Source organism: Momordica charantia, assembly GCF_013281855.1.
Source record: "Momordica charantia cultivar OHB3-1 chromosome 9 unlocalized genomic scaffold, Mcharantia_2.0 BLBB01000009.1, whole genome shotgun sequence".
NCBI lineage: Eukaryota > Viridiplantae > Streptophyta > Magnoliopsida > Cucurbitales > Cucurbitaceae > Momordica > Momordica charantia.
This window is the reverse complement of record NW_028275167.1, coordinates 19,601,713-19,618,011: the sequence shown is the minus strand read 5'-3', so window position 1 is coordinate 19,618,011 and position 16,299 is coordinate 19,601,713. Positions and strand designations below refer to the sequence as shown.

Sequence of the window (16,299 nt, the reverse complement as noted above, 5' to 3'; positions counted from 1 at the left end):
TTTTAGTAAATTGATCTTCAACACTATTTACCCCCCACTAGTGTTGCCATACCGATCCAACATTTGGTATCAGAGAGGGTTGCTCTTTTTCGAATCAAAAATATATTTCAAAAACTATTTTGGTTGAGTTTCTCTCCAACAAGTGATTTTGTAGCAAGATTGCTCTTCTTTGAAAATTTTATCTCATAAAATATTTTGAAAATTATTTGAGAAATTTTTGAAATTATCTTTGAAAATATTTTTTTTTGAAAAGTTTGAAAAACTTAATTGTTAGAGCATTATGACAAACTTTTTGGTAAATGGAATTGTTGAAGGTCAATCTCCCTCTAGACCTCCTTTCTTTGATGGCTCAAATTATGCATATTGGAAAGCTAGAATGAAAATCTATTTACAATCTATTGACTTTAATTTATGGTTAAATGTTGCTAAAGGTCCTTTTATTCCCATGAAGAAAATATATGGTAAAGATGTGTCTAAGTTAGAAGATGAGTATGATGAAAATGAAATGAAAAAGTGTTCTTTTAATGCTAAGGCTATGAATTGTTTATATTGTGCTTTATGTAAGGATGAATTTAATAGAATATCTATGTGTACTTCGGCTAAAGAAATTTGGAATATTCTTGAAATCACTCATCAGGGAACAAACCAAGTTAAAGAGTCTAAAATTAGCATGCTTGTTCATAATTATGAATTATTTAAGTGGATGCTAATCAGTCAATTACCGATATGTTTACTCGATTTACTAACATTATAAATTCCTTGAAGGGTCTTGGTAAAGAGTATACAACATCGGAAAATGTTAGGAAAATTCTTAGGTCTCTTCCTAAGACTTGAGAAGCAAAGGTGATGGCAATCCAAGAAGCCAAAGATCTCACCAAACTTCCTTTGGAGGAACTTATTGGCTCACTCACGACTCATGAGATTACCATGAAGGAGCACTTGGAGGATGAGTCCAAAAAGAAGAAAAGTATTGCTTTGAAGTCCACATCCACCCAAAAGGAGTCCAATGATGAGTTTGAGCTCAACGAAGAAGAACTTGCTTATCTCACGAGGAAATTCAAAAACCACTTTAAGAAGAAGCAGTTCTCAAGAAGAAATTCCTACCAAGAATCAAGAGGAGAAAAGAGCAATAAACATGAAGATATTATTTGCTATGAGTGTAAGAAAGTGGGGCATGTGAAGTATGATTGTCCACAACTAAAGTCTTCTTCAAAGAAATCCAAAAGGAAGGTATTTAAAGCTACTTGGGATGACTCCGACGAGAGTAATAACGAAGAAGATGAAGAAATTTCAAATATTTGCTTTATGGCATTTGGAAATGAAGAAGATGACAACAATGAGGTAAGTATTGAAAAACCCTCTTATGATGAGCTTATGGATGCATATGAGGAAATTAGATTTGAATTTGAAAAAGTATGCTCAAAATACATAGCTTTCAAAAAGAAATATTCTAGCATGTCTAATGAGATTAAATCTTCAAAAGATGAAATAAATGCTTTGAATATTGAAAATAATTCTTTGGTTGAAGAAAATGCATGCTTGAAAAATAATGTCAACGATGTTGTGAAGCATGATGTAATTGAAATTTCATGTGATGAGAAGCTTGCTTTATTAGATAAAATTAAACTTCTCGAGCATGATATTTTTGATAAAGATGAACTTGTTAAAGCTCTTAGAGAAAAAGAGTCAAATCTTGTAAATGAGCTTGAATGTGCTAAAGAAAACATTGAGAAGTTGACATGTGCACAAAAATTAGATAAAATTATTGATATTGGCAAATCTTGTAATGATAAAAGAGGATTAGGTTATGTTGATGAGAGTTCCACTTCATCTACTTCAAAAACAATTTTTGTGAAAGCTTCCTCTAATGTGCATAATGAAAATCTGTCTAATGTTGTGCCAAAGTGTGATGTGCATAAGCATGATGTACCTAAATTTGTGCCTAATCTTTTTCATACTAAATCTAAATTGGTGCATAATGCTAAATTTGTGCCTACATGTCATTATTGTGGAGTTAAAGGTCATATTAGACCAAATTGCTATACATTGAAAAATGCTCCTAATTTTTATGGAAAAAGAAATATATCCCATAGACCAAAATATTTTCATGCTTATAGAAAGAATTCTTACATGAAAAAGAATGTGCATAAATTTCTTGTAAGAGAAAAATTGATGCATAATATTTTGTGTTTTTCTTTTGGCAAATTTTGACATAAATCTTACACTTGTTATTTGCCCAATTTGAATGTGATGAAAAATGAAACTAAAAATAAATGGGTTCCAAAAGTTAATTCTACTAACCTACATAGACCCAATAAAGTATGGCTACCAAAATCTTTTTGAAAATCTTTTGTAGGTTGGCTCCAAAATTCAAATTTGAAATGGTTGCTTGGTTAAAAAAGAATATGATCACAAAAGCAATTCTATAACTCTCTTTTGGTGCTTCAAGTGGAACATCACCTTATTTGGTAACTTTGTTATTTCTAAACGAGCATTGATATGTTTTTTTGTGATATTGACAATATTATTGTGATATTTCTTTATGGATATGTTTAATTTTTTTTGTTATTATTGGAGCATAAGTTAAAATTTGAAAATAAAATTATTTTGTTATTGGAGGAGTTTGTTTGATAGTGATGTTTGTAGTGTTAATTTTCTTCATTAATTTTTTTTTGTTATGTTATACGAGGTTGAATATATTATCTGCTTTGCTTGAATCTTTATAAAAAGTTTCAATGTTAAACATTTTTTTTTGATACTTGGAATTAATGGTTGAATTACTTTTTATAGGGGAAATTCTAATAGTTTATTTGTTTCTTGAACTCCTATTGGTTGATTAATGAAACTGTTGTTTTTATTGCTTAAAATTAATATTCTTTTTATCTCAACAAATTTGTTTACTTTTTAGAACAATTGGTATTTTTTTTAACAATTGGTATAATTGGATTGAAATTGATATATCTTTGATTGGAACATTTTGGTATCTTGTTTAGGACATTGTCTTGAGTTTCTATCATTTGGTCTGTCGTTAAAAATTTGTATTTTGGTACAAAGAGCTTAAATTTATTTAAATTTTATCTATTGAAGTTGGTATCTTTGGGTTAATGTCATATTTATTTGAGTTATTAAATGATATTTGCATTTTAGCATTATTATTAAAATCTTGAAACAATCTTGATATATTTTGGAGTATGCTTAATTTTAGGGGGAGTAATGTTTGTTGAAAAAATATGAAGGTTTGATTGTTAGTCTCCATAATTTTTTTTTTAAGGAAATTTCAAGCTTTCTATAGAAACTTTGGTGCTAAATTATTTGAAAATTTAGTCTATCGCCCTTGTGAATCTATTACATGATTCATTTATTTAGGGGGAGTCTCATGTTTTACTTTGTGGTCATGAAATACTTATTGATTTATGTTGATTGCATTTTTTTTTATGGAAAGTGAACTTCTAAATTTATATGTTTTGATGATTTGTGCTTATTACAATTTGTATTAAAATGAAAATATTTCTTTATCCTTTTTTATTGATTCTAAAAGGGGAGAAAGTATGAGAAAAATAAAGTTATATTATTGAATATGTTTCTTATGCCATTTTGAAGATATTTTTTCTTAAGTGGTTTGTCATCATCAAAAAGGGGGAGATTGTTGGCTTTTTCGAGCCTCAATCATACCATATGTTTTGATGATAACAAACTTAATTTATTGATGATTTTTGTGTTTCAGAGTGTCCATAGCGTAGAGCATAACAAGACAAATCCAACTCAATTTGAATGGCTCAAATTAGAGTTTAATTGAAGAAGTTATGATCGAAACAAGTTGAACGGAAAATACTCGAGCAGATGACGTGGACAAATATTATGGCGAGCTGTATTGTTGAAAAAAAAAGGAACAAAGAAAGAAAAAAAAAAGAGAAAGAAAGATTAAAAAAAAGGGTAAAAAGTTACAGTTTGAAAAGAAAAAAAATCATAGTTACCGTTACATATATATATATATATATATATATTATTATTATTATTATATATTATATTATAATATAGTGTAATCATTACTTTTTAAAATTCAATCTCCACCTTTCATCTTCAATCATTAAGATCAAATAGTCCAAATTGATTTTAGTTTCAAATCAACTTTACTCAGCTTCCTCACCTATTTAAACCCTATTCTCTCCCATTTTAAATATACCAATTTTCTTATTTTTAAATCCTCTATAATTCATTGTTCTTCTCTCTAAGCTCTCAATTCTACTTCTATTTTTATTCTTGTGAGAGATTTTCTTGTTGTCAGGATTGATGTATTTGTGAGCTTAAATTTGTAAATCTACTCAATTTGAGAGTTTTAGTGTGTGAAAAATTCTTATTTCCACACTTATTTGGGTTTCGTTCTTGAGCCCGGTAAAAGGAACGGAGCGTGGGTTTTAATCTTTGTCCCAAGAAAAAGATTCAGTTTAGTTCTAGATCCTCTAAAAAAGAGTGGTTTGTAAGGTTTGGTCTTGATCCCGCAAAAGGACTGGGTTTCCGATCTTGAACCCGTAAAAGGATCGTACTTAGTGAAAAATCTCGAGAGGTGCTTGGGGAGTGGAGTAGGTCGAGGGTTTGCCGAACCACTATAAATCTCTTGCATGACGTTTTCTCTATCCCTTACTTTTTATTTATTGCAATTTATCTTTTAAGTATATTTTCTTTTATTGCAAATATATATTGTGCTTATTTTGAATATTTGTTTCATGATATTGTGAGTTGCTTTAAATATTGCATAAATTGTTTTTGTTTAAAAAATTTACTTGGTTATTTGATTTATGCTTAAATTCGAAAAATTTTAGTAAATTGATCTTCAACACTATTCACCCCCCTCTAGTGTTTCCATACCGATCCAACACTTTTTGAAATACCCCTTCTGGATGAGGCCCCCAATTTGCCTCTTCAGGTTGTAACAGTTGGAGGTGCGTGACCTTGGTCCTCATGGAAGTGGCAGAACTTCGACCTGTTGCGCTTCTCAGGGTCTCGACGCATAGGGTTGGGCTCGGTGAGCAGGTCGAGCTTCGAATCTTGTATGTTGATGAGGATTTCTGCACAAGGATGTTCAAAGGTGTGAAACGATCATACCTCTCAAGTCGACCGCGCTTTTAGTCCTGCTTCCGCTGAGGGTTGCGGTCGTACTGTCGCTGGCGTTGCGACGACCTTCTTGAGCTATCATAACCTTTTCTTTCACGGGTTGAGCTAGCTCTTGACAGATCCTCCCTCAACTGGATCAGTTCACTGGCCTGCATTAACTTTCTAGCTAGCTAGATGCTAGCTTTGATGGTGAGCTTGGGCTTCTTGGTAAGTGACCACTTCAGCTGCTCGTGTCGAACTCCTGAGGGGAATTTCGAGCAGGCGAACTCCTCACTACAGGACACCATGATTTGCACGGCAAGGAACCTTCTCACGTTGTTTCTCAAGCTCTCCCCTGACTTTTGCCTTATAGGAAGCAAATACTGGGCTGAATGCTGGGTTTCTTATTGAGCTACGAATTGGGCTATGAAGGCTTTGTGAAGCTGCCTCCAAAAGGAAATGGAATGGGGCAGTAGCTACGAACTAGGCTATGAAGACTTTGCGAAGCTACCTTCAAGAGGAAATGAAGTGGGGTTGTAGCTCCAGTACCATTTCCTCGCAGAGCCCTACAGAGTAACTGAGCACGCCCTGCATTTCATCAGGTCGAGGTAGGTGTGAAAGTCCATCAATTACTCATAGGTTTCTGCATGGTCCATCGGGTCAGTCGACCCGTCGTATTTGTCGAAGCTGAGAAGCTTCCCCTTGCTGGGTGTGTTGCCCTAAACTCGTAGTTTGTATTTTGTAAAAACAAATGTCTATTTAATAAAGTTTTATTCAATAAATTTGTTGTTGAATCGTAGCTTTGCATTGTCCAAAATCCAATAAATTAAACATCCAAGGTTATTTATGATGTAATCGGGACAGTATATATACTGGGTATATAGTTGATATACGGGGTATATATTTGATATACCCCTGATATATGAATGGATAATGTCCCGTGAATAACCTAAAGGGTCCATAGTTTATGGATAAGGCTGGGTACCTTATCCTGACAACATTATGGATACGGCCCACTCTGTAAAGGTTACAGACGACTCGATTCAGGTCGTTCGTGTGGAGACATGCGAGTGGGGATATCCTATACAATGAGTTTGTATAAGACCGGACCGCGAAATATGCAATCTTTAGATGTAACACCGTTAACTAATAGATTGCTATTTCTTAGGATGACCAGACAACTCATTCTCAATCCTGAGTGAGTTATGAACTTCTGCCCGTGAGGGCTCGTCCTTTGATCTGTATGGGTGAGAGTGGCCCGAGTCGCCGACTCAACATTCCTACCATTTTGGAGACGAGACCGAGTGGGGAGCTGGGAACATAACTTCACAAGATGGAATTCACTCCTCCCCAACTTTAGGGACGTAGATGAGAGTTCCCTTAAATGCTGACTCCGGGACTTGAACAAGGGGCCCCACCCTCTCACTGGCCGAGAGGGACTTACAGTTATTGGTTGGACCATAACCGGGTTGTTCATTAGAGGAGCAGTGGTGTTTAAGGAGTAAGATGTAACTCAGGGGTAAAACGGTAATTTGACCCAACATGAGTTACGAACACTCGTGAAGGATTGACTCGTCATTAATGATCGTGTATCCATGGACACGAAAACATTCTGTAGTGAGAAGAGTGCAACTACGGGTCTTTAGTGGAATGACCCGTAGTTAACGAATCTAGATTAACTCGGTCAATGAGTTTGACCGATTAATCTTGCATCGTTAGAGATTCGGATCTGTAGGTCCATTAGGTCCCCTTGCTAGCTCATAACGGGTAAAACGATGATCAAATTTTTTGGAAGAATTTGAATTGTTCAAATTACTTAAGGGATTATATGTATATTGATACATTATAATATATATAGTTAATTGTAAATTAAAACTATATATTATGAGAGATATTATTTGAATGAGATTCAAATAAAATTAATATGAATGAGATTCGTATTAAAACTATAGGTTTAAAATAATGTGCATAAGATGTACATTAAAACTATAGGTTATACGAGAGAAATGTTTTAGAATATGATTCTATTTTTATAATAAATAATTAAGTGTTAATTATTTATGTATGTATATATATATTTATTAATTATTAATTGGATTAATAATTAATTATATTAATTAATTTGATTAATTAATTATATATATATTATTATTATATATATTTTAATTATTATATATATATATATTAATATTAATATTAACTCTCCTCCAAAATTGCAGGGGACTGGGGGGTTGCTGTACCCCACGTCATTGTTCTTCTTCTTCAATGGTTTAAGAAAACATAACAAAACTAAGAAAAAACCCCATTGTTTTTCTCTCAAAGATCAAGCTCTTTCTCTCAATTTTTCCCTCTCGTTCCAAAGGATTGCTCCCACCAGCACGATCCCGAGACCTAAGAGGATAGCGAGGAAGACATAGTGGTGGTGTTTGAGAGAAACTCGTTGAAGAAACGTTCTTCAAAGGTAAAGTTTCCTCTGTATTTTCCCTCTTTCAATTTCTATTTTGAATCCCGAAAATCTGCTTCCGCTCCGGGATTCACATCCCTTCACCCCTTGGATGAGATCAGCGTGGTCAAGATGACCTGGGTGAAGGGCGGTTCGTCGGGCTTGTCGTCATCCAAGACCGGTTTTCCTTGGACCATCTGGAGGTCGCTCTTGAGCTCATTCCGAAGCTGCTCAAACTGCTGCAATAGGTCCTTGTTGTTGACCGTCTCTAACCTCGTTGAGGGGTCTCCCCCTTCGCCCTCGGGGGCGGTCGTTCCCTCCAAGGACGAGTTTTGATGGGTTCGGCCTTACTGATCTCTCCTGGTCGGCCGCAGTGGCCTTTGCCTTTCCCCTTCTGGGGTCCCGTTAGATTTCGAGCTCTAGGAGCAGCACTCATGCCGTCTGCAATGCCTCCATTAGGGCTGCGACCTAGGCCCTCATGGCATCCATTTCTTCTTGGGGATCGAACACTACCTCGACCTGGAGGAGAGACTTCAACTTCTGGGAGTCTGCCCGAGTTTTGTGCTTCCGTCCTGTTGGCGGTTTGGAAGCACCTGCCGAGCTTTCGAGTCTTTCGACTCTCGATTACTTGACGTTTGGGAACCTTCCATCATGACTAGCGGTTGAGCGATCTGTTTGATCTGGTTATGACAGCATTTCCCATAGACGGGGCCAACTATTGATGCGAAAATCTGTCTAGGCACCAAGGGCGACCTGTTAGGTCGTCTGGCTTAACTTGGGAGCAATTCGAAGGTATCCGTAAGGATGTAAGCCACTCAGACGTCCAAGTCAATATAGGATCCGAGTTCAATAGATCAGCATCAGACAGATTTCATACCTGGGCTAGTGATGAAGTGGTGTATTAATAGCCGTTAATGGAGTAGATAGCTATCCCATCGAGGTTTTCCCTTACTTGCACCGGGCTCTCCCGAGCAACCTCTGGTCCTGGCTATTGATCGGTCTGTTCCCTATCGCGCTAGGTAAGATCTAGCGCTCTGCTCCTCCCACTAAGTTACTAAGGTTGACCTGTTAGCTCGGCACTTTTGGCTTTGGCTAAACAGGTCGACTGTGTGTAGTTTGACTCCCAACAATTTTGATTTTTAAATTTTCAACCTCTTAAAAACAATAATTAAATATTAGCGCAATTGAATTAAATTAATGTTGTGAATGACAAAAAGTATTGACAAAAGGTAAAATTAAATATCTCTTTTATGGTTTTGAAAAAACGTTTTATTTATTTTTAATTATTTGAACGTTATTGAATTAATTATTTAACGTTTTAATTAAGTAATTAATTTTATTTTGTAACTTTTTAATTAATTAAGTTAAAACGTTTTTTTTCTTTTCCCTTTTTAAACTTAATCGAGTTTCGTTATGCACGAGAAAGGTTATGAACTTTTGACAAAATATCTGAATGTGTTCTTTGATTCCATTAGGCTTTGGCGAGTGCACGCCTAAGTTCCGAGTTGTGTTAACTTTGAGGAGCAACTAGCATATATATGATTTAGCACCATGGTCGTGCTAAAATTGCTTTCAAGCATTGGTTCAACCACTACACAACAACCGTTTTCATGGATTAGAGTTTTGAAAATCTATGGAGCCAACATTTACAAAAAAATGTCCTTGACTTTCCTTCTTTCATTATTTAATAATAATTAAATTTATTTCTATATATTTTTGTATTGTATAAGCTGAATAGATTAATATGATGACTTTCCTTCTTTCATTATTTATATTTATGTATTATATAAGCTCAATAGATTAATATGATTATTTATGGAAAATATTAGAGTTAGGGTTTTTTAAGACACTCATACGAAAAATATATTGATAAATATATACTAAAATGTTTTCGAAATATTAAAAATTATGCATTATAAAATGATGTCAAAATCCCAAAAAAAAAATTATCAAAGCTTTACATGCTTGCTTTATAATTAAGTATTTTGCTCATATTATTTGTTAAGTATTAGGAGAAATAATAGTTATAACAATAACAACATTGAAGAAAATGTTGATAAATAAAATAAAAACGCCGTTGCCGGGGATCGGACCCGGGTCACGCCGTTGCGGGTTCGATTCGCGTGACAGGCGGGAATACTCACCACTATACTACAACGACTTTTTGTTTGAATTAGCATTATTTAATAACAAATTATAAATAATTCAAGAAAATTAAAAAGAAAAGAAAGTACAGCTCAGATGAGCCAAGTATTTCGTCTGGAATCAAACGGTTGTGATCGATCCATAATCACGAACGGCACAGATTTCATAGTAGCAAGATAAAAAATATGCACCAGCCGGGAATCGAACCCGGGTCTGTACCGTGGCAGGGTACTATTCTACCACTAGACCACTGGTGCTTTGCTTCTCTAACGATTATTTTACAAAGTAAGTTAATACATGCTTGTTGTTGAACTTAAAATGGTCTTTCATTTTATTTTATTTTTTTAAATTTTCTTTCCATCTTGAGTGTTATCTCTATTTTCTTTCTATCCTTAAGATTCTCGATGTTTCATCCACACAAATGGATCACTTATTTCATCCACAAATAGCCACATATATAATTTGCCATTTTAATTACTCCCATTTAAGAATTCATTTAATGAGTTTCTAACAGGGATTTTTAAGACTTAGTGTAAATTTTGTGATAGATAATTTTACTCTATGAAATAACGTTGGATACAAATTTAGTAGTCCATGGAAAAAAATGCACATGAACAAGAGTGTTAAAAAATCTAGTGACCCGAACAACCTATGATTTGGGTTGGGTTAAAAAAATTCGATTTGGATTGGGTTAATTTTTTGAAGAACCAAAAATTTGGTTCAGTTGACAGGTTGGTTAGTTTTTTGGCTGGTTCAACCCAAAAGAAATGAACTCAACATTAAATTTAAAAAGAAAAAACAAAACGTATATATAGTAGCTATTAGGGCTTTTTTTTCTCTTCTGCCACCGTTTCTCCCTCACGTCCCTCGTCCTCCCGTATCTCCCTTCCCCCTTTCTCTCACACCTCTCTCCCCATTGTCCCTCCCCTATGTATCTCATCTCCCCTTCTCTCACCTTTCTCCCCTCTTTCTTCAATATTCCATCTCTCTCCCTCCGTTTTCCTTTCCCTCTATATCTCCATCTCCCTCACCTCCCAAGTCGTTCAGAGGAGTTGAGGCCGCCACGAAAGTTTTGAATCAACTTCGGTAGGGCAGCTACATGAGGTAGGCGGTTAGGCGTTTTACAGTGATGATTTCTCTGATGATACGTGTCTAATTGATATTTCCTTTCAACAATGGTTTAATTTTTTGCTCACTTCCAAATATTGCGAAAAAGTTCTTAAGAAACCCTCCCATTTCTCGTCTCTGCAAAAAAAAATCATTTATTAGCAACCTGAAAACCCAACCCAACTCGAAAATATAATGGTTGGGTTGCAAATATAATTTGGTTCCATCGGCTCTCGAAAATTCTTGGTCCACAAAACACCCCTAACCCAACCCAACCCAACCCGTGAATACTCCTACCCATAAATATGAAAAGAACTTGTGAAGAAATCCATGAAGAAAGAATAAAGAACTCTTCACATTTCTCTCTGTTTCCTTGACATTATATCGTGTTCTTGCACCTATTTGGTTCTCAATTTCACATCACCAAGTGTTTTTTGTTCTTCAATTTTACAACATGTTATTAGCACGAGCTTCTGCTATTTTTTATCGGCCAAAGATAGATCCTAAAGATATGTTATTTATTTTTCTATTTATTATGATCAATAAGTTAAGCCTTGCTTTTGCATGTTTCACATATATTAAATTTCTTATATAGATGCATTTCGATGGGAAAGTTTTACCATGACAAAGATAGTTATAACTTTTAATATTAATTTTCAAAATAATTATCGTAGATGAAATCTATGTGAATGTCATGAATAATCCTGAAAATTCATATTGGATATATATATTTGACTTATTTTTTGACAAAGTTTGAAAAATATAAGAGTTTAATTAATATGCACCTGAAGTTAATAATTTCAAATTCATTTGAATGCACCCGAAGTTGCATAACTTTAAATCAACAAGTGACTTTAAATTAACGAGCATATGACAGCCACCAAGGGGCCGCAACCCAGCAAGAGTTTAGTATCTTTTGATCATAAAAAACAAATTTTAGCAATTAATTTCATCAATTTATGATAAATAAAATTAATTGCAAGAATTAAATAGTAAAAGGTTAGGGAAAATGACACCAGAAATTTTATAATGGTTCGGAAAAACACCTACACCACCCCCAAGCTCCTCTTGTTGGATCGGTATGACAACCCTAGAGGGAGGTGAATAGGGTTTAATTAAACTTTATAAACTTTTTACTACGATGGACCCAAATTTAAGGAAATAAGTAAACTTTTTAGGAACAATTAATTTTATCACAATTTAAACAATAAATTAGAAATACAAACACCTAATTAATTTCACCACCCACATAATTCAAATATAAACATTGAGCATAAATATGAATAACAAATTCGAACAATTAATTTTATGCAATTTGTAATAAAGAAAATTAATTGCAAAAATTAAATAGAGTAGGGTTAGAGAAAATGACACTCGAAATTTTATAGTGGTTCGACAACAACCGGCCTACTCCACTCCCCAAGCGCCTCTTGGGTATTCGATTAAGAAACTTTGACGCTTTCCACGGTAGGAGTCAAACCGGTATAAAACCTTCTTTTTCCGGGAGCAAGAAGAAACCCGATCCTTTCCACGGTTACAAATGCTCTTTTTAGGGCTTAAGAGCAACCCTTACAAAGGATATGAAATTTGAGAACGAACTTACAAACTCTCTCAAAGAGTGGGTATACAAATATTTGCTCACAAATTTGTAAGAAAAAATTCTTACAAATAAAAGTCCTCAAATTTGCTAAAAGAAATAAAATTGGAAGCTCAAATATCTCTCAAATAAAAAATCTCCCTCAAGAATATAGAACAAAAATTGAATCTATGAAGAGAGTTTAACAATGTAGAAATTGGAGAGAAAATTGGGAGAGAATTAGTTGTGTAAAATGTTGAAGGAAGCGAGGTTTAAATAGGTGAGGAAAAGTTGAAAATAAATTTGAAATCGAAATTGAATTTGGGTCATTAGATCTTTAATGATTGAAAATCAGAGGTTGAGATTTAATTGAATAAAATAATAATAATAATAAAATATTATATATGGATGTGTCAAACGGCTATATATATATAATATAATATAATATAATATATATATATTTTTAAAACAAATATGCATTTAATGTGATCTGACATATATATATATATATTTTTACTTTTTATTATTTTTTCTTTCTTTTAAGTTACCCTCAACGGTAACTTTGTTTTTTTTTCTTTTTTTTAACACCATGCCACATGTCAACATTTTGTTGGACCACTTAGTTGATTCAGCCGCCACGTCATCCATCTTGGATAATTTTTCTTCCAACTTCTTTCGATCATAATTTTTTCGTTTGAGCTCCGATTTGGGTAATTCAAAATTTGTTGGAATCATCGTATCGAGCTCTACGCTGTGGACACTTTAAAACACTAAAATTATCAATAAACAAAATATGTATTATCAGTAAATCATATAATATTATTGAAGCTCATAATAAATTTATGTTTTATAACAATAATTCTTACACCCCAAAAACAATTAATACTAAGTGTGTTTGTTATCATCAAAACATTAATTAATTAAATTAATTAACCGAGATTAAGGGTCAAAAAGCCAACACCTCTCGGGTATTCAATTGAAGAACCAACTCTTTCCATGGCTTAGAGTCCAACTGGTATAACGTTTTTTTTTTCGGGAGCGAAAACATATACGATTCTTTCCACAGTTCAGGTTTAAATCATTACACTGCTCTTTTTATGGGTTCAAGAGCAACCCTTACAAGGATTTAAAATTTGAACACAATACCAGATACTCTCTTGAAGAATAGATATAAAAATTTTTGCTCACAAATTTGTAATAAAAATTCTTACCAAATAAATTCCTCAAATGACTAAGAAAAATAAAATTGGAAGCACAATATCTCTCAAAATAAAATCTCTTTCAAGAATTAGAACAAATATTGAAGCTTTGAAGAGATATGATCTTAAACGAATTGGAGAGAAAATTTCCATGTCTGCCTGCCACTTCGGCCTGATATATTTCTTTTTTAATTAAAAGTACGCAACGGTAATTTTTGTATTTTTTTCCATTTTTTCTTTTTCTTTTTTTTTTCAATAAATACATCTCGCCACGTGTCAGCATATGGTTTGCCCACGATCCTCTCAGTATTTTTCCTTTGAGTCTTTTTTAATCATAACTTCTTTGTTTGAGTCCCCATTTAGGTAATTAAAAAATCGTTCGAATCGGTGTATCGAGCTTTACATTGTGGACACTTTAAAACATTAAAATTGTCAATAAACAAAACTAGGTTTGTTATCATCAAAACATTATATTAAGAAACCCTTGAGAGTTGGATCTAAGAACCTTGCTAACGAACATGACCCATAGAACTCAATACCAAAAATCCCGAAAACAAGTATGGAATCAACCCAAGGAAGAGTTTAAGAACGGATTACCTTGATGATCAATATCAAGAGTAGAGAAAACTCGTTTCTAAACTCGTGACTCGTATCACTCCACAAGATGTATGATCAACACCGCTTGAATGATCCTAACATGCAAATTCTAAAGACATAAGAATTTGCACAAGAAATGGGAGATAAAGCTCTCAACCAAGCTAATGAGAAAACTCACTGCTCATTAAACTTCAAATTGTGTTTACAACAAGACATCTCAAGGCTATATATAGTCATCCTAGCAAGCCATATGAAAGGTCTTAAGAAAATGGTAAGACTCATAACTTACAAAAAAATGAAAAGATATGTAAATGTAAAGACATAACCTACAAGAAATGAAAAGACTTGCAAATGAAAAGTCATAACTTAAATAAATTAAAAGTCAAGCAAATGAAAAGGTTAAAAACATGGAAAGCCAGCCAAAATAAGTGCAATCCCGTCCATAATGAGGGATGTGAGTGTTTGACTTCGTTTTTGAATTGAATGAGTTGACTTTGACTTGTCTTATGGAGTTGACTTTGACCTTGACCAAGTTGACTTTAACTTACCTTAAAAACAGTTAGAAATGTGAATTTTTGAAGTTTGCTAGCTCTTGATCTTGTAATCGGTCGATGAGCATGACAAAGGGAGCTCCTCGGTTCATATCACATTAATTAAATTGAGATTAAGGACAAAAAAAAAAAAACTCTAGTGTGTGCTTAATACCAAAAACTCTTGATGTATCTTGGGTCCGGGCCTTGGGTCAAGCACAAGTGTCCCTGGATATAGGAGAGCAAAGCTCCGACTCCCGATTATCAAAAAAAAAAAATTAATTAGCATACGACAGAGAAGATATCAATATATGGTACATGATTATGCAATAGCAATAACAATATCAAGAAATATGATATGAAATGTATATTATGAGTTAAGTATCATATTTTCTTGAGATTGGACACAACAATGACTTTTTTCATGAAAAGTCATTAATCTCACCAAACTATCATTCCATAAAGTGAATATGGTAATAATTGATAATCGTGGTAAATCTTGAGATTACGAAAGTATTGAAGAATCATTTCTTGAAGTGAATGATATACAAAGACATTAGTCTTGTAACGGTTGTACATTCAAGTTTTTAGTTGAACTTTTCAAAGCCTCATTAAGGGACAAAGGAAGAATGTTTGGAAGCAAACTTTGCGGTACATATATCAAGATATAATAAGTCTTTTGATCCCCTATAATTATATTACGTTGATTGTCATTTTAATGAGATAAATTTTCCAACATTAGGGGAGGAATCATGAATTTGGAAAAATAAATTACATGGATGAACTCATTTAGATCCCCGTACAGAGCAATGTGAACTTGAAGCTTAGAAGATAATTCATATGCAAAATATATCAAATGATCAATTACCAGATGCATTTATAGATGCTAGAAAAGTGACCAAATCATATATACCAACTGCAAATGCTGCATTGAAAACTGATATCTCAATACAACAAGTTGTCATTAATGAGTTTGCAACACACGAGAAGCGTGGTAATCACAACATATTTATATTGATCTCTTGATAATGATATTTATATGAATTTAAGGTACCCAAAACATATAATCCAAGTCTTGAGAATTGTATTCAATGAAGTTATAAAGATCATTATAGATTAAAACAATCACGACGAATGTGGTACAATCGCTTGAGTGGATATTTGTTGGAAAAAGGATATCAAAATAATCCAATTCATTTGTGTGTTTTTATAAAGAAATCACAATCAAGATTCGTTATTATAACGGTATATGTCGATGACTTAAACATAATTGGAACTCCAGAAGATTTTTCAAAGACAATATAATATCTTAAGAAAGAAATTGATGAAAGATCTCAAGAAAAAAAATTTTGCATTGATTTGCAAATTGAACATTAGCAAATAAGATATTTGTCCATTAGTTAATTTATACAAAGAAGGTAAAGAATAGCATATTTACTGAAGGTGAGCTAACTAAGAACAAATTAATGAAGTCAAGAGAGGAAGAAACACGAGATTATAGTTGTTTAGATACCGATTTGGTATCCTACATCCACTGTCCAACAACAAATATCTATTGTATTCATAATATATTCACCAAGATTACAAAGTCGATTCAAGGGCATACAAAAT

General features: G+C 33.4%; 2 non-coding genes across 2 annotated transcripts; both read right to left on the bottom strand.

The window, feature by feature from the left end:
- Positions 1 to 9,767: 9,767 nt before the first annotated feature.
- Positions 9,768 to 9,854, bottom strand: LOC148209153 (small nucleolar RNA snoR114). Its single transcript, XR_015787507.1, has one exon. It is a non-coding gene; the product is annotated as a small nucleolar RNA snoR114 (small nucleolar RNA).
- An 11-nt stretch (positions 9,855 to 9,865) lies between these two features.
- On the bottom strand, positions 9,866 to 9,936 carry TRNAG-GCC (transfer RNA glycine (anticodon GCC)). Its single transcript has one exon. It is a non-coding gene; the product is annotated as a tRNA-Gly (tRNA).
- Positions 9,937 to 16,299: the final 6,363 nt, after the last annotated feature.